The sequence below is a fragment of the Haliaeetus albicilla genome, chromosome 6, assembly GCF_947461875.1.
Source record: "Haliaeetus albicilla chromosome 6, bHalAlb1.1, whole genome shotgun sequence".
Lineage (NCBI taxonomy): Eukaryota > Metazoa > Chordata > Aves > Accipitriformes > Accipitridae > Haliaeetus > Haliaeetus albicilla.
In genome coordinates, this window is record NC_091488.1 from 2,874,263 (window position 1) to 2,893,016 (window position 18,754).

At 42.5% G+C, this 18,754-nt stretch overlaps 1 long non-coding RNA gene across 1 annotated transcript; it reads right to left on the reverse strand.

Annotated features, from left to right (window-relative positions):
* Window positions 1-899: 899 nt before the first annotated feature.
* LOC138685571 (uncharacterized) lies at window positions 900-9,042 on the reverse strand. The gene is made up of 3 exons (XR_011324865.1): window positions 8,702-9,042; window positions 3,638-3,750; window positions 900-1,117 (listed from the first exon to the last, which is right to left on the reverse strand). It is a non-coding gene; the product is annotated as an uncharacterized lncRNA (long non-coding RNA).
* Between the last annotated feature and the right edge of the window lie 9,712 nt (window positions 9,043-18,754).

Genomic DNA, 18,754 nt, shown 5'->3' on the forward strand with positions numbered 1-18,754 from the left:
CTTTTCTATCAAAAACTAAAATGTCCTTCTTTGGGAACACACTGGCAAATTTAACTAAGAAACTTAGTTGTCCATGATCTACCCAGCATATAACTTATTTCATATATCATTGTTTACTTGAAGTAAATCAATTTAAGCATTGCCAATAATCGAGTCTTTATTTATTGAGCTCTGTTGGGCTTGTACCCCAAAGCTCCTAATTTGGTTTGAGAGTCACAACTCTCTTTAAAAACTTGTGTAAGCCTGTCCTGTACTTCTTATAGGAAGGACAACTTTGCTATCATCATTTAACATTATTAACACAAAGGAACTCTTCAGGTTTAAAAATTGGCACTGATTTATTTAAACAGGTGATTCTACAACAACTTTTATAGTTTCAGTAATAAACAACTGTGCATGAAACAAGGAGAGAAGGCCCACTGCACGTGGAAGAGATGCTGTAAGGATTTCCACCTGTGGTGACACTGAGTTGGGTTGGTGCAGACCATGCACTTCGCTGTGCTGATGGTGACCGGACCAATCGCTCATCTGCGATGTGGCTTATAATGTTTAATGTCTGGCTTTCTCTGCCTCGCAGCTCCAATTTCTCCTCCAACCGGGCCAAGATCAGCCTTTCACATGTAGTTGGAGGTGACTTTCCTCCCGTGGGCAGGAGAGGTCTCCAGGATGGCCTGCGACCTGCAGGAGGCTCAAGAGCTCCCCCCACCTTAGGGCTCTTTCTGCAGCAGGTCTGGAGGGACTTTTGGCTTGAGGGTAGAAACCTGCCCGCAGACTTTGACAGGCTTGCGGTGAGGCAGACCCTAAGCCACAAATCTCTAGGTTTTGGGGAAAATGTTCAGGGAAGTATCACGGTGTACTTTCTCAGATCTTCCTCTCTCGTTTGAGTATCTGCTCCTGGACAAAAGACAGGATACCTGTTTAGGTGGTCTCTGGTCTGACACAGTATGGCTTCGCTTACGTTAGGTAGGAGTACTGGCTAGAATCTGATATCCAGAATTCAGAACAAGAATGAGGCGACATCAGTTTCCCTAGATCCCTTTTTTCCTTCTTTTTTTGATATTCCAAGGAGTGCAAATAACTCCCTATTTTTAAGAAGTCAGTAAAGATTGTCATGTCCCTGCAAGTAAATGAATGACATTTAGACTTTCCACTGTACAAGTTTGAATATCTGATTGATTTTATGCTGCAGAATTTAGTTTAGGCAAGCAGTACCGCTAAAGTCGCATGCACCAAAACAAGACAGACTTTCATTTGAGATGTCCCAAAAAACAGAGTGAAACTGTATGTCTAAACTCTTCAAGTACACTTGGATTGCTCGACCTCATGGGAAACACTCTGAGAGCTACTTATATCACCCAGGGAAGTGCAGCACAGAGTGAGGCTATGCTTCCATCTGCGTGGCGTCCTCTTTGCTATACACTTCTATAGGAATGATAAAAATTATCTCAGGAATGAAAGAACAGATTAAAAACTGGGGCCAAGATGTTCTCGGAACAAGAGCATTAATAGCAGAGCAGCAGCTAGCAAAGTTTACAAACTGTGCCATCAGAAAAAAGCAGCGCAGAGACTTTTCCATTAGCAAACTTCCTGGGGAAATAAGGTGGGCAGCAGCTGAGGAATTTGTTCAGACCTCAGGCACATCTGAACAAAACTGGCCCCAGCTGTACCAGTGACTTCAGAAGGCCACAGAGAACTACAGCTTCCATCCCAGTACCCAACTGCAGGTCCCACTCATCCCGGAGAAGGAGCGCCCAAGAGATTTCTGCCCCCCAAATGTTAAATCGAAATCCCACATTTGCTAACTGCAAAGAAGAAACTGGACTGGACCCCAGCTTGTAGTAAACACATGCTTAAATCCCTGTGAAGCAACCGCAGGTAATCCATTGGGAAGGAACCAACCTACTCAGGGAACACCTTCATTGCTTGTTGGAGAGTAACTTTGAAATGTGGATTTGAATTATCATTCTGTTAGATGTCAGTGTGATTTAAAAGCAAAAAAAAAAAAAAGCAAAACAACTTATTATTACAAATCTAATTAGACTAGAAATTGATAGACAACTTATTAACTTGTAGAGCTCAAATTCTGCTCTTCAGCATTCTCACAATGACAGCCCAGCTACTTTCCTTAGCTGACTAGTCTACAGTTAAATCTCGCCATCTGATTTAATTCTGAATTTTCAGATTAATTTTATCTTTTCTTACCAATGTTCTGTCATTTGACTGGACTTTCTCACCCTGCTTATTAAGGAGAGAGTTTGACTTGAGTTTTAAATTATTACAGCATTCTTCCCTGGGACTATAATAATTCCCTGGGCTGATAAACAATGCTATGCAATTTCTGTAATCTTTTTTTTTTTTTTTTTAACATACTAGCCAAAGCAATAACAATTTTATCTGAAGAGCACAAAAATGTTTGAGGTGACCAACAAAGACAAAACGTATCTTATTAACTTAAATATTCTACAAAGTCAACACAGTAACAGTGGGTTGACTGAAAAACACATCAGTCAATAAAGCAACAATCATCATTTCAAATCACTCAGGGAAAAATATGTTTATCTGTGGCTGCTTTTAAGAGTAGAAATTAATTTAGCCAAATTTCAGAGGGGAATAAAAGACCTTTTGCCAGAGCCGCCATAGCAAAATCGTAATTACTTTCTGACTTCTAGCATGATGGCAAAACCCAGAATCCCACATGGCATGTGAGTGCAGAGTCCCATCAAACAGAGATCAAGGACAGGATCTTGTGTACAACCCATGCAAGTCCCTTTTGGAGCTATATATATTTATAACTACTCTGATTGGGGCAAAAAAAGAAAACAGAGCAGGAGGAATGTGCTAGCTCAACCCCCCGATAAGGTGTGCTGCTGCATTTTGAGTGAATTGCAAGCGGCAGGCCAGTTTTACGAAACAAGAAGGGAGTCACAAGCATTACATCTCAGGAAAGCACTGGTTATTATTGCCAGATCAATACCTGATAAATAAGAGTGTATCCCACACAGATCACCTATCTTAAATCAGCCCTGCCAAACTACGCCTTTTGAAGCAGAGCTAAAAATTACATTGAAATTTTTCATGTGGCTTGCACTTCAGAGCGAATCCATTCGACCCGAGGAGACATAAAGCAGGAGCAGATCCTCTCAGAGAAACTGCTCTTATCTAGCAGCAGCATTCCTGCTTCGCCAGGGCTGAGGACATTTTTAATGCATCTAACCAGCAGCGTCACTCAGGCGTCTCTTCCCACAGAACTGAGCCCTAATTTGACGAGGATGCGGAGCATAACACGCAGAAGCGAATCACGACAGCTTTGTACCCTGTGCCCCGCTCACCTGCCCAGACACCTCCGCTTCTGCTTTCGGTGACTAGTTTCCAAACTTTTCTGACAAATGAGTCACTACCCACCCGCCCGTGTTTCTGCCGGCAGAAAAAAAAAAGCCTTGTGCCACTTCCATCGGGCCAAGAGAGAGCAACACAGCTGTGAAAACAGCTATGGCCGGCATCTTGCACATCGGAAAAGGCAACTTTTAAGTATTTTTCCTGAACGTTTGAAGGAACTGTCTCCTAAATACCACCTTTCCTTCAAACCTCTGAGTTTACCTAGGTAGCACCTCACCCTGCCTGACCCCGGTTTTCCCACCTGCATTCCCTTCCCCGATTTGTCTCCTCCATTATCAATGTGCTTCTGCTTAGTCTCATTTAAAAATTAAGTTTTTGTGTCAGTTCATTAAAGTGTCTTGATCTAAACTTGTTCTGTTGAAAAAGAATTAAATGGCATTGAGCATATTTGCAATTTCTCGTGCAAAGTATAATCTGAACTGAAACACACCTCTAAGGATTTCAAAGCTGCTGCAGCTCCTTGTTATATCACACTGATAGTAACCCTACCAGCTAATTAAAGATTTTACCTGCTTTGAAAATGTGCGCCCTTTTTTTTGGCTCTATTTTCTCAGACACAAAGTTCTGATTTTTTTAGTAGCACCTGATTTTTTTCTGGAAGACATCTCCTCCAGATACACATTCTGGAAACAGCAGCAATAATTTCTGACCTATTATGGGCAAATCAGCAGTAGTAAATGATCTTCAAAGCACTTCTGCGGATAGTGCAAAATGTATATAAGCTGCTACAGCCAGTTATTGACAAAATTATCTACCTTCTGGTGCCATTACACAGAACAGCCTAATATGCATAATTACAGTAATTATGCGGAGTACAGCACAAACAAAAACAAAATTATATGCTGCTTCACACTGGTGCTCTTTCAGCCAAATTCATTTTCACATTTACAGTATTGCAAATATGGACAACATTATTAAAGAAGAATTTGAACATAATTATGAGTACCGACTCCACATTAAATTGGTGTTTTTCATCTTCAGTAAGTTGTAGGTAGCTGCTGTGATGTCATTTTGATGGTACACTAAACCACCTAAAGTCTAACAACCTGTAAGACTATCTCTGCTTTTCTTTCAACAGTATCACTCAAAGTTAAATATTACAGCATCTGTAACTACCTGCTGCCTTCAAGCTAACAGTCCCTGCTTTACATAGCACAAGGAGCTGATAGGAATTACCAGACAAGTAATCTTGACTTTGGGACCAAATGGGTCAAAAATCACGTTTCAGGTAATTCTGAAAAGAAACATCCTTTCTGTTTTAGAATTTAAAATATACTTTTTAATTTCCCCCATAAAAAAGGAAAAAGTCTAAAGAAAATATTTTAAGCACTATTACTTCCTTTCATTTCAATTATTTTTAAGCAAAATGAAACCTTGGAGCCCAAGCTCTGGCAATTCCCACACCACAGTCACAACCTGCAGAGCACAGCTGTTTCCAGAACGTACATCCCACTATACTCTCTGATAAAATTTCAAGTGACTGCTATTTTAAGCATGGGGTTATATAAAAGGAGAACCCCTGTTGGGACACAAGACTGCTCTGACTTTGGGGCTGCCACTTTGGCCAGTGGTTTGCTGGGAGCCATACTGGACTTTTTCCTCCTGCCAGCCCCAGCAGCCGGGCAAGGACAACAGGGAGCCAAGGTTTGCTGGCAAGTATTTTAGGGGACAGTGTTGAAGGTACCTGCGAAAGACTCATCAGGCACCAGCGATAAGACACGGTTGTGGCTGAAAGAGTATCCACAACCTGTCTAGAGAAGTGATCAGTGATTATAGCACTGGTGTGTTATTGTAAGCAGTGAATTATTGCCAGCACAGGATATCTGCACTTGGAAACTCAGGAGCTGGAAGAGGAAGAGGAGATTAAAGCCTCCAAGGGAAGAAGCTTGATACCAGCAGCAATTATGGAAGTCTTTTTCACCCAACTATTTGGATACCAGCTCTTTCACAAGGGGTTTCATCTATTCAGGCTTTTCATACTTGGGAGTGGGAAGGGGGAGAAAGAAGGATCATTGCAAGCAAGCTGCTGAGGAAAGCAAAACCCTGAATAATTTGTTGAAGGACTAAATTAGAAGAACATTTTTCCACATTGACATGTGTTAATGATGTCCTCCTTCAGCTCAGAGCGGATTCCCTGGCAGACATTAAAACCAAGACCCCCATGAAATGGAGAGCAAGGGAGAGTTAGCAAAGATTGCAAATGGGAGAGGAAATCTGTGAAGCCCCGCCATGGGTCAGCAGGTCAGCAGGGACAGGGTGATGTTCAGACTTGCCCAGACTGATCAAGCATGGGAGAGCAGACCTGGACACCAAGAGCCAGACTCCTTCAGCCACTGACCTGTCCTGAAGGTGCCCAGGTCTCAAGAACCATGTGAGCAGAAAAACACTGTTTCTTTCCAGACATTCCTTTAGTCAGCTTTGGTTCTCATTTTAAGAGTGAAAGCTAGAATGTTCACATTTCTTAAGGAAACAAGGCTCTTGGTGTCTGCATCCATGCCTGTTTGTCTTTTGTTTGGGTGTCTCTTCCCTAACCTTTTGTGAGCCCGTTGGCCAATTTTGTTCTAATAAGACAAGCCAGAAGAAGTCTTAAAGTCATTAAGTTCCTACAAGTTTCCAGAAAATAGGGTGTGGGTGGAAGAGAAAGACCTCGTTAATGCTGCCTGTGAGGGAAAGGCTGTCGAACAGACTCCCACCTCTTTAGAAACCAGATTGCACACAAGAGAGAAGAAAACAAGCCGTTATGAATATCTCAAGTGTGGGAAAAACTTCACTGAGCACTCTCACCTTAGTAATCTGCAGAGGACCCAGGCAGAAAGCTCAAAACCACAGGAATCCAAACTTTCCTTTTCATATGTCTTGACATTTGGTCTTACCATTTGGGATAATTCGATCTTTTTTAGTTTCAGGACCTGAAATGAGAAGGGGACCAGATGTGTTTGTCCTTGGAGTCTAAGTGTGCACATCTGTGAGTACACATAAGCCTCATGCAGGAAGGAAACACACCTCAAATAACACATTAAATTACTCGTGTATTTTTAACTGTCCTGAGAGTGGGGAATTGCCATTTGTAGCTGCTGATAGTTGATGACCATTGATAAAATAGATGGAGCCCTCATTGTTGAGTAGACTATATTATACAGGCAGGGCAACAGCCTACAGGAAAGGAAAGGAAGCTTTTGGTTACCATAAAACTAAGATGAAAGCTTTATAATAGGAGTTGTGGTTGTGGTTCACATACTAGATAAATATTCTGCTTCTGTGTGGAGATGTTATCCAGCTGAATAGATCAGCTTTGACTCTGATAAAATTATCTATTTAATCAAATTTAGAATCAAATAGCAGCCAATTTTTTATGAACTTCTTCACAGTGAATATGGTTTTGATTTTTTTTGTATGTTAGCATGTTGCATTCCATGTGGTCTCTGACTGGATCTCCACCAGATGCAGGGACTCTGGCCTTCACTTTTCTTGGCTGAAAATCTTCCCCAATTACCCTAAAGTTCAAGCCTCAATTCTCACACTCCTACAGCACTCTGACTACATAAAGGTCTCTGAGTTGTCATTGTCTTCAAGCAGTTGCCATAGTTCCTAAATGACCCAAAGCAGCTTTTCAAACATCTACTTTTTTTATCTTACATTTCTTATGATCTTAATTTCTAGAGAAGCAAAATATAAAAGGATTTTAAGTAGGGCAGGTGATATTTTAATTTAATTTCTTTAATCGAAAGATTTTCAGAGTCTCCCTTTCAAAAGAAAAATTTCCACTGCAAATACTTGAAAAGTAAAATGCATTACATCATAGAACATTTTCAGCCTCTGTCTCAGAGTCATGATATTTAATTTCCGTATCTGATTTATTTTATGGGAGTGTTCTGTCCATTTTACTTTATCCCATGATATTGTTGGAATGAATTAATTTTAAGCTTAGATCAAACCACATCCCTAATAGGTTCGTTTATTCTTTTGGCCACACTGCCAGTGCTCCAGAGCACAGTGCCAAAACTGCTGAGTCAGCACATCCAAGCCAGCGCAACACCTTCTGCTCCCAAAAAACAACGCAGCCACAACAGCACAGCCCTGTACCTCAGCCAGGTGAGGTGAAACACGGTGCTCACGCTACCATAACAGTTCCCTGTCTGTGGCAAATGTGACATTCACTGGCTCAGGCATTTCTGCACTTGCAGAACAGAACAGGCAGGTGTTTCCCGTGGGGGAAAAACAACCCAACACCAAACTATCTGTGATGGGATTAGATGGAAATTAGCTATCTACTGGCCCCTGTAGGCACTTCAGTCCAATACTGAGAGCCTCAAAAACTAGAGTGAGGGTCTTGCTCACATGCTCACTGTCTAGTGCTATACGCCTGTCTATAGGCACCTGTATTTTCAGCCTTAAAGCTCCTCTGGTGCCTAAAGTTCAGTCCTTGAGCATGCCCACAGAGTGCTGAGCAGATGGGGACTACCTCAAACTTGGATTTACAAACCCCAGCATTTGTCCTTTCGCATGCCTCACTGCTTCTGCCATTTGCAGGCGGTGGTACCAGGGCCACTTGAGGATAAATCAGCCCACAGGAGTTAGGGACACGACAGAAGCTGAGTACGCTCCAGGGCAAAGGATGATTGCACAAGCACTCCACTGGGAAGCCACCATCCTGCTTTAGGTCCAAGACAGGACGGATTAGCCTGAGCTTCTTGCCCCCGCTCCAAGTGGACAGTGACAGTCAGGTGACGCACCACCGAGAGACAGTCACTGGATTTCATGTTGGCCAAGAAGGAATTTTCCTAATGAGCACTGATGAAGAGGGGCTGGAAAGGTTTTGCTGCCTCCTGTGTGACATCTAGAGCACAAGACTGATGAGGAGCAGCTGAGGGAACTGGGGTTGTTCAGCCGATGGGTAGAATATCAGTATTTACCCGTCTTTTAGCAGAAAGGCATGAGTTTTGCCTAGGGCCACTTTTCCCTATGAAGTTCAACATTAAAAGAAGCGGTGCTACTATAAAACCTATATCAACAGATTTAATAAAAGATACCAACTCTCCCTAAAACATCACATCTCTTATTAGACCAGAATGGTGGCTACTAGTACCACTGCTATTGTTATTACAAAATTTCAATCGTCTTACCTGGGCTTTAAGAGTAGGTTTTCCAGATTTTTTACCAGTAGTTAAAAAACCCTGCCTTTTACCTCTGCGTACTTGAACAGATTGCCTCATATATTCTGTTAAACTATTAATAATCACATTTATTACCTGAATATTTAAGCCTTCATTTGAGAGATCCATACAGAGAGTAAGGAGGTACACACTGTTGGAGGGGCACGTTGCTGAGCTGTCTACTTCTGCCATTAATCAAGGCACCAAGGGAAAGATCTCCACCAATACAGCTACTCCAGTTCTCACCAGACAACGGTTTCCCTTTAACATCTGAAAAGCATTTCTTATTTAACAATGCCGGATAATTAAATAATCAGAGAAACATATGTGGATAATCAGAGAAGTATATGCCTGTGAAGATTGTTCAGTCCCAGGCACAAGGGTGAGAATGGTTTTTCCTCCTCCAATTAGTATTGAAGCTAATTTCCTCCTTAACTCTTTATCTCACTGCTCATTTGAATTCATCAGAAGCATTCGTTTTTACTCTAAGAAAAGCTGCGTTTCAAATATTTGCACCTTTGCTGATGTTCAGATTAGATCTCCTCATGAAGCAAAGCATTCCCCAGGACAGCTCTGCTTAGCAGGACGTGGGGCTGGGTATTTGTGTGAATCAATCCAGACCATTTCAGGGTCACTTTTAGCAAAGGAAAGCCTGCCTGTTAAGACCAGATAAGAGTGAGGTCATTGATTTATTTTTTGCTCATTATCTGGCAAGGTTTCAGTTGAAGCCTAAACTCATTATCTCTGTGGAAATACAAACATAAGTTGGTCCCTTGAAGCAAGTTAATTTAGTCTGAAAAAAGTTAGGGAGTTACCTTCTGAATTCAATTAACTAATAACTCCTGATGGGTAAAGGTCACAGAAGATCGTGCTGGTTTAAGTTAAATGCAATTCCAGGTGATATCAGAGCAGCACTTTTCCCCTTCCAACCAAATCATGGCTGCAGCTTCTGGCCACCATCTCCAAATTCTCCATCAATAAGAGAGACAAATTTATGCCAGAAGGGAACACCTTCGGGGATGAGAACAGCAGCAGTACCTTTGAGCCACAGCTGCTTCAAAGTCTTCCCTCTGTACAGGAGGGAAATGGGCAGGGGAAGACCTTGCCCCTTCCAACCGCACTGAATAAAGCCCTGTACTCACCCACATTAATCAGAATAATGTGTACATTAAAATCCAAATCCCTCTCTGCAGCAAGGTTGCAGCTAAATGCAGGATCCATTTTCTGTGTCCAGATGTAGAGATGTTTCCTACAAGGACTCGTGCCATAGGAGAGCCTGTGTTTCTGCAGAAGATATGACACTTCTGGATCGCTGATGGGCCACCAGCTGCAGAGGCTGTTACAGGCTGGGCTGGGAAAACATTTCCAGCTTAACGGCCAAGTTAGAAAATAACACTGTGATAGAAACACTGAGAGGCTTGATCACAGTGTAGTAACTGTTGGTATCACTATAATGGAGGGGAAGTAAACGGTGCAAGGGCAGCACATTGTAATTGTTCTCTCAAGGAAACGCGGGGCTCTGAACTACCCTGGGTAATCACGAGCTACAAGCAGCTCCCTCTTAGAGAAACGATTTTTCATGCTACAATGTGAAAGCAAATTTCTTGCCAGTATTACCTCAGGTCATTAGCTGGATTGTAATTCTTGTGTTTTTCCAAACTGATTTCCACCATAATTTGATTTTAAGCACCTGATTAAATTTACCCTCCCCGAAGAAACAGACATTCAATTCAACTCCAGCTCGACATTATCCTCATACCAAAATACAGTTCTCATGGTTGCACTTTTAGCTCTCAAGTAATTTTGTCACTGTTTTACAGTGGTATTCTCTAACCCATGACAACATACTGGCTTGCTCCTGCACATCTGTGTTATACACAAGCCCAGAAAGCAGAACAATAAACTGTACAATGCAAAAGGTGGAGCAGTAACTCTTCAGAGAACTACAAAACATCTGATTACAGGATGAGGAAAGCCATGTATCATGCATTACTCAACACACTTTACCTTTCCCAAGTGACTCTCTTCATCCCACCAAGATGCACCAAGGGATAACGTGCAAGGTGCAGCACCAGTATTCGTTTTACTTCCTCATCCCACAAGGAATGGAATTCGATACCCAAAAGCATGGGTGTCATTTTGGTTCATTACAGTAGTCCTCAGGGCTCTCTGCTCCTCAGGTGGCTGGATCAGTGTGACCTTCTGGATACTTTCTCTTCCGAGACTCCGAATGGACATCCAGGCTAGGTCTAAATTCTTTAAGTTGAGATCAAGCCTCAGGACCCTGTGGGTGTCTGGGGTATTTTAAGTGCCTTTCTCCCAGACTGATTCCTCATAAAAACATTACACAGAAGAATTGTATCAGATGAGATCAAAGGTCCATTTAGTCCAGTATCCCGCCACTGACAGAAAGACAGCAGCAGATACTAAGGGAAACAATTTTAAAAAGCGGTAACCACGCAGGCATTTTCTCTACTCTCTCCTCCCCGCATCCAGCAGCCTGCCACACAGGCAATTCCTCAGACAGGAATGTCATCTTGTTGCCTAATAGCCCCTGATGGTTTTTTTTCCCATTAATTCGTTTGATCGGTTTTGAGGCCATCTAACCTCTTGACACCCGGCAGATACTGTGAGACTGGTTCCAGTTTAATCAAACACCACAAGGACCAAGTTGTTTGCTGTTGTTTGCTTAAGCCACTACCTGGTAATTCCAACTGATGTCCCTTGTTCTTGTTCTGGGAGAAACACAAATAATCATTTGCTACTTATTTTCTCCATGCCACTCATGATTTTAAACACCGCTATCACATGCCTTTCTACCTTCTCTTTTCCCATCTAAGAGTCTATTTAATCAATCTCAATTCAGAATCCATTCCCTATTTCTGAAAACACTTGTCAGGTTTCTCTGTCCCTTTCGGGCTCTGCTATACCTTTTCTCAGATGGGGAGACCAGAACGGCGCACACTAATCAAGAGGTGAATGCACAGCAAAATGATTATTTTGTTTTCTGTGTCTTCCCTAGCAATTTCTGACAATCTATTTGCTTTTTTGAGCACTGCTCTGACCTCAGCCAACATTTCTTAAAATTACTGACAGCCACTCTGAGCTCTCTTCCCTGAGTGGTAAGAGGTAGTTTAAAACCCATCTTCAGCATTGTACAGTTGGGTTTATTTTTTCCCATGTGCATTATTTTGTGCTTATTGGCACCAAATGCGGGGTGCAATTTTACTTCAACACCACTTGATATCGTGAGATTCTTCCACATTTTTAAAAGTAGATTTTTACTTTTCCTATCCTGCATAACCCATTTTAAAAAAATCCAGCACATCACCATTTAGCATGTTTTCCAGACCACTTATGGATATGCCAGACATCACAGATCTTAGTGCAGATCCTTGTGGGATTCCGCTTGTTATCTCCCACTGAAATACCTGACCGTCTATTCTTACCCCTCACATCAGTTCCAGAGGGGATCTTCCCTTTCATCCTGCTACAGTTTTGCTTCTTTAGGATCTTCCGACTGAGGAGCTTATCAAAAGCTTTTGGAAAATCTGAGCACACCGTACCAACCAAATCACCCTAATCCATACACGTGTCAGTGCTTCAGACAAACAGCAGAGGATTTCTCTCAAACAAAGTCCTTTTTAAAGACTGGTGTCAAAGTGCCATTTTCACTTTCTGTGGTCCTTTAGTACAGTGGATTTGGGGGGGGGGGGTGTTCCTGCTCCGCCACTGAAAGTTGGCTGAATCGGGGTACACTGCCGTTGCAATGACCCAAAGTCAAACGCGGCCCCGCTTGCTCTTCCGAACGACGCCAAGCACCGTTTCTTCTCACGGGGATTCCCTGTTTAGTGGCTTCAACAAGCAGTCCCCCATGCTGCTTACAATGGCAGCCTCCCTCCCCATCATGACGCTTTCCCCACTAACACTCCTGGTTTTTTTTTCTTCAGCTGCTCGGTTCTGTGGATTGCTTCCACTCCTTTAATGTCTGAACCCCCCCTGCAGAATAACCTTCCCCTCAGCAGCCAGACCTCTCCTGCAGCCAGGCTGCAAGCTCCAGCCCTTCTGGAGCTCACCTGGAGGGCCAGGGATCTGGTTTTGGGGGGGTGAGACCCCCACCTTTCTCCCCTGCCTTCAGCCACCCCTGATGAACATTACACGATAAAGCTGTCTTTTAAGAAGGGTTAACCAAAGCCCAATTTACAATTCCTACAGGCTGTCCAGTGATGAAAATTTTGAAGGCACACAACCATGCTGGCCCTTCCCTTTACGATTCTAGGTTAACCATCTTAGTGTTACGGCTACTCATCTAAAGCCTGAGATAATAATTAAATTAATGCCAGTGACAGAGTTCCTCTAATAACATCCAGCTATTTGTCAACAGATCTGGTAGTTATTCCAAGTTGTTGTGGTTATTCCAAATTGTTGTGGTTATTCCAAATAAAATTTAACTATGCAAACATACTTGGCTCTTTCTAATTTTACTTATTTTTATGTTAACAAGCTCATTCTTATCTTATTCTTATCCCTTTTCAGATTTTTCATTCAATGCCTTGAAAAATATAAATGTGCAAGGTTTCAGTGGTAACTTAGCTTTTCAGAATACGTCACAAGTTCTCAGAGCTTTATACAATCAATCAGTAAAAAATCCACCTGGATCTTAGGCGCTGCTTTGCATGTATGAGGTGCTATCTGTAAAATAATTCAATCAGAAAATTCATTACACAATGTGAGAAATGGCCCAGAACCTCCAGTCTAGTGTATGCAGAAGTTTATGAAGTGGTATAAAGGGAAATTGTTTCCAGAAGACATCAGACAGATAAGATAGCAAAGATAAAGATTTCCAGACAAGAAATTGGAAAACAGACCACACAATGATGCCCCAAAATATGCCATTATAATTCAAGATACCAACGCTCTAGTTAACAGGTAGATCTGTATCCACTCATGTGAAGCAAGACTGGGGATTAAAAATGTTCCTGTCTCTGAAAACAGATATTATGAAGTACGTTAATATTAATGAAGTATTCTCCATGGAAGAGGTAAAACCTTCCAGTGGAAGAAAAATAATTAATTTGAGTTTTCTGATCGACACACGTATGTGTGTGTGTGTGTGTACACGTACATAAAGATGGCCACGTGAGCTCGCAGAGCATTGTGAAAACACATGCTTTGAGCTTCATGGTATTTTTAAACTTGAAAGGAGAAACAGGTAAGGTGGCACTACTTCCCTGTTGTGCAACACTCTCGAACATTTCAGATGAAACATCTTTTGGACAGGACCATCTATGTCACTGGGGCTACTGTAAGTACCACTAGGCAGTAACTGGTATCATTTGCTGCAAAATTTAGCATACAAAAAAATCTCCCTCTGCAGCACTCCGGAAGCCAGGAGGACACATGTATAATGAATATTTCAGTACTTAGCACTCATAAAGAAAGGAAAATCCAGCAGCATTAGATCCCAAACCCAACCACATTAGGACAATCACTGCACAGAAGCAGAGTTTGAAAGAACAGTTTCCAACTAATTAAACCCTAACAACCATAGCAATGTTTCCAGCTCTGCGTGCTTCACCAATGTTTCATTTTTACCATTAATGTACATTTCATATAATATTTTAGCGATATTTGTGTCTCGATACCTTGCTGATGCCCAGACTCAGTTCAAGTTTTACTCCACGCTAATTCCCTTGGGCGCCTGAGTCAACCTCTCAGAGATGACATTCCTCCAGACGCAGACCTGGCCCGGCTCTTCTGAGGTATTTAAGCAGGGCGGTGGGGTCCAGTGGGCAAAGTAACGCCGGACTCCTCACGGCGATGCCTGTAATCCCCTTTTCTCCAACCGGCCTCTGAAAACAGCCCTGACCCTGCTCCATCTCCCAGCAGCAGTTGCCTGGACAAGCCTGTGGGCACAGCAGAGGCCAAGCGGCTGCACGGAGCCCCTCGCACTCTGCCCTTGCAGACACCTTGCCTAAGAGCCAAGACCAAATCTGACCCCATGGCAAAAGGAGGAAGACTCCTCCAGGCTCTTCTGCCTTCAGCTCCCCGAAGGCTGGGCACGGTTCTTCAGGAGCATCACAATATTTGCTTATTTTGCAAAGTCCCTCCTTCGAAAGCCAAGAAGAAGATCACTGCTGCCCAGAGAAGCTCACGCTCTTCAGTTATGGGACTGCTGCCATCACCGACAGCAGGCTTCACACCGGAGATGTTCAGGCTAAAAGCAAAATCTTTACAGCTTCCGAAAAACAGCCAGCCCCTGTAGCTACAGATGGGGCAGACTCACATTTTCTTTGAGTGGGTGCAGAAAGTTTTTGCACATTCACTGACCAGGCTATACGTTCTGTCATCTGGAGCCTTCTGCTTGCTCGTTATTTGTAATTTTTCAAAAAAACTCCTTGGTGAGGAAGGACGTACCCTGGGTTGCTGGTGACAGTCTTTTCCCTCCCTCCCACAATAACAACTCTGCAGCGGCTCTCCTGCCGTTATCAGAAGCACCCAGGAGCACCGAGAGGGGAACATGGGTGCACTGAGGCATGAAGCAGCGTGGGATTATAATGAGCTACTGACCCTTAACAAATAATTTGGGAAATATAAACAGCAGTTACCTACAGTGACCTATTCAAACATACCCAGGCGCAGCGAGCAGGTGATTTGCAAGGCGTGCTGGGGAGGAGCCGAGCACAAACCCCTGGCACAGCCAAGCCTGTTCAGTATCACTGCCAACTTGCCACAGCTGTTTCTGGCTGTATCCAGGGTTTTCCAGTAAGGAAACTGACCTTACGGGTAATAAAAATGATATCACCGAAGAGATGATGTCAGGCATTTTTAATGAGGCGGTTTTAAAATGAATTATTCCTTGCTAAACAGTAAGAGGCTCCAGTCTGTTGGTAACGTGGCTGCAGACTCACCAAGATGAAAAGCGTCACGTCAGCCCTCTGCGAAGTGGCAGCAAATGTTGCAAATGACCTTGAAGTCTGCTTTCCTACAGGATGATCAGGAGATAGGGAATCTGACTTTTCCTTTTTTTTAAAGCACTGCTTGTTTCATTTCCATTAAAAATACCATCTGGCAGAAATCTTATCTCAGAAATCAACACCCGGGTCTAAGAGAGGAACTCTGCCCCACAAACTATTCTGTGTTATCAGCTTTCTTAACTGGAACTTCAGCTCGCTCAGCCAACTTTTCCTAACAACTATTTCAAAGCGTAGGCCTGAGGAATATTTCCATGTAACAGCTAGCTGTGCAGCAGGTCAACACATTATTTTATTTATCTCAGCATAACTTACCATCTTCAAAATCTTGAAAAGTTTTAAAATCTTTTTAAAAATAGGGGAAATTCTTTAGCATTCATGTCCCACCCAGTGAATGGCAGACACAAATTTTGACAAGATGGCTGGAGCTCCAGATCGGTTCAGACGTACCTACCTGTCCCCATGCCCAGGGACAGGCTTTGCTGCCTCGAACCACACGGGGAGCAGCCCTCAACAGTGCACGTGCAAAACTGCTATTTTATTTTCAGATTACCCGACGGCATGAACCAACCCATTCCCTTTTTTATCACTTCAGACTCCATACTGAAGAAACCAGTTATAGTAATTCGGGTTTCTAAAGATTTTCCTCCATATTTTGATTCTGTAATGGTGAATGAGATTGTAGGGTATAAACATATAAATGTTTTGCACATAGGTAGTATACTTGTAAGTAAGTGCACTGTCTTGAATACATACAGTACCTTGAAAACCCTATGCTTTCACTTAAGAGTTTGTAAACTTGCAAATTTTCTAAACTTCAAAGAATGATGCCTTTCTCAAGAAAAAGTAAGCACACAATAACAAATAAAACTCCTAGCTATAAACAATGGGCTTTTTTCCCTTCAATTATGGGAAAACAACAGCACTCGATTTCAGGTTTAAATGTGGTAGATCAAATGTTGGCTCTTGCACAGAGGCATGGCTTCCCAAGGCCCCTCACAAAGTTGACGATCTAAAACAGAGAAGGAGCTTTGACTCAAACAGGGGTTATGTTAGTATTGACCTAAATTAATGTCCAGTTTACTACCAGCACAAGTTATATGCTAAATTAGACTATATGAGCTAACTGAAGGAGATTCAAGACATATACCTATGGTACAGGGAACACAAATATTAGATCTATGTCACTTCCAATGACTAAAAAATTTTGCTTTGCAAAGAAACCTCTAGGTCCTTGCATTAGACCAAGCGGACAAGCTGGAATTAGTTGAACCTCTGAAATGTATGCAAAACTAAATTGGAACAGACGAAGATATTACCATAAAAAATGGTAAAGTCTTCATTTATTTACAGCAATTCTAAACAGAACACGGAGATTTAATCATAGAATTGTAGAATCATGGAAAGGAAGGGTTAGAAGGAAGTCCAAACCCTCCTGCAATAAGCAGGGACATCTTCAACTAGATCAGGTTGCTTCATTTCTGAAGCAGCAGAGAAGAAAGAGGGCCTGTGCACTCCCTCTCAGCTTAGTTAAAGTAGAGATTATAGCTTTCTGGACCGCTATTTAAACTCCCAGAAAACTGTGTGTAGCTAGCAAAAAAGAAAGCAGAAACAAAAATCCAATATTGATTTCAGTACTCCCTCATGACCAGGTTAAAACTTATCTTCTGTTACAAATTTCCACCTCTTTCACTGTTTTATGATTGGTTTTTTCTTATTTCATCCTCCTTTTTAAGAGACTGCTTTAGTATCCCCAGCATCTTCACTCTCAGAGGCACAATAGAGAAAACTTCTTACTGAAAAATTATGCAAGATTGATTACCTTTATTGTTGTAACAAGTTCACAGGAACCGGGGTTGTTTATGAGTATTGAATATAGATTTCATTTTGCATTTCCTACACCTGTGGACCTTGTATTTTAGGAAACAAACAAAAAAATTAAAAAAGAAGTGCTTCTGATACCAAATCCTCAGATCTGAGGAAATTTCAGGCGCTTGGAAAATACATGACTTCAATTTTTTTAATCGGTATAACAGCATCTTACTGCCACCTAGTGAGCAATGTAAAAGCCACTAACACATCAAGGTGCAGGAATATTTCTGGTCAAAAGCCATTTTTCTCTTTCACAAGTCCAAATAGAAGACAAAGGCAAATTTAGATATGAAACAGTGCTAGAAAATAGATAACACAAAAAGTTTTGCAAGAGAAGACTGAAGAGGAGCAGGCAGGCAGGCATAAGGAGAGAAGCTGGGAATTTTTTAAGACCATGTTATCCCAGTATGATTGGAATGCAGCCTCCTCTCCTCCCCAGATCTTGTGATCACCCATGCTTCAGGCAGTAGGGTCCCTTTTTTTCCACAACAGCTAAACGTTTCATTTTCCTCCGCTTAGCCCAAATGCAAGGCAGCTAGCACACCCATAAGCTTGAGCAAAGCTTTACTGACTACCCACTGAAGAGGCATACCCAGGTGTCATCATCAACCATCAGCAACATCTGTCTCTGTTCTGGTCTGAGAGTGTATGAAATTGGGTCACCAAGGGGTTTCTTCCCATCCATGAGGCTGCGGTGCAGGCACCTGTAAAGGCAGGATGCACCTTTGCTTTTTATCTGAGGTGAGGTGACAAATTCTCCACCTCTTCACAAAGGCTGACTGAGCTCAAGACTTAGACCAGAGTGCGTTAGTCTCGGTTCAGACCCAAGAAAGCAGAACCAAGGGTGGGACCCCGAGGGCAGGAGCCTATGAACCCCACAAATGACACCAATGGAGACCGCTACGCTTGACACTGTGCGGTTACTGCTCTGTGGGTGAAGGTCCCTCTTGGTCAGCAACACCAGACAAAGCTAGCTAGGTTATTTTGGCTATCAAGCTGTGATGGTCTTAGGGCACGTCAGCAGCACGCTGCCAAGGGCAGGTCCAGACGTCCAGCGTGGGTTTTCTGTTGCAATGCCTCAACTATCCTTCATAGTCCACTGACTTGTAGTGGACAGCATATGTCTAACAGGTGGTGTCCAGCTTTGACTTTCTCTTTCCTCAATCGTCAGTACAACTGTCCAAAAACTGTGCTAATGCTCAGAGACATTTTGGCCACTTTCCTTGAATACGTGCTTGTTAAAGGAAGAAAAAATGCGATAGAGCGTAAACATACTCATAACCGACCCCCCAGGTGACAGCCAAAAGAAAACTGACAGGGCCCCGCAAGGACTACATTATTTATTAGGTCAAGAAGGTG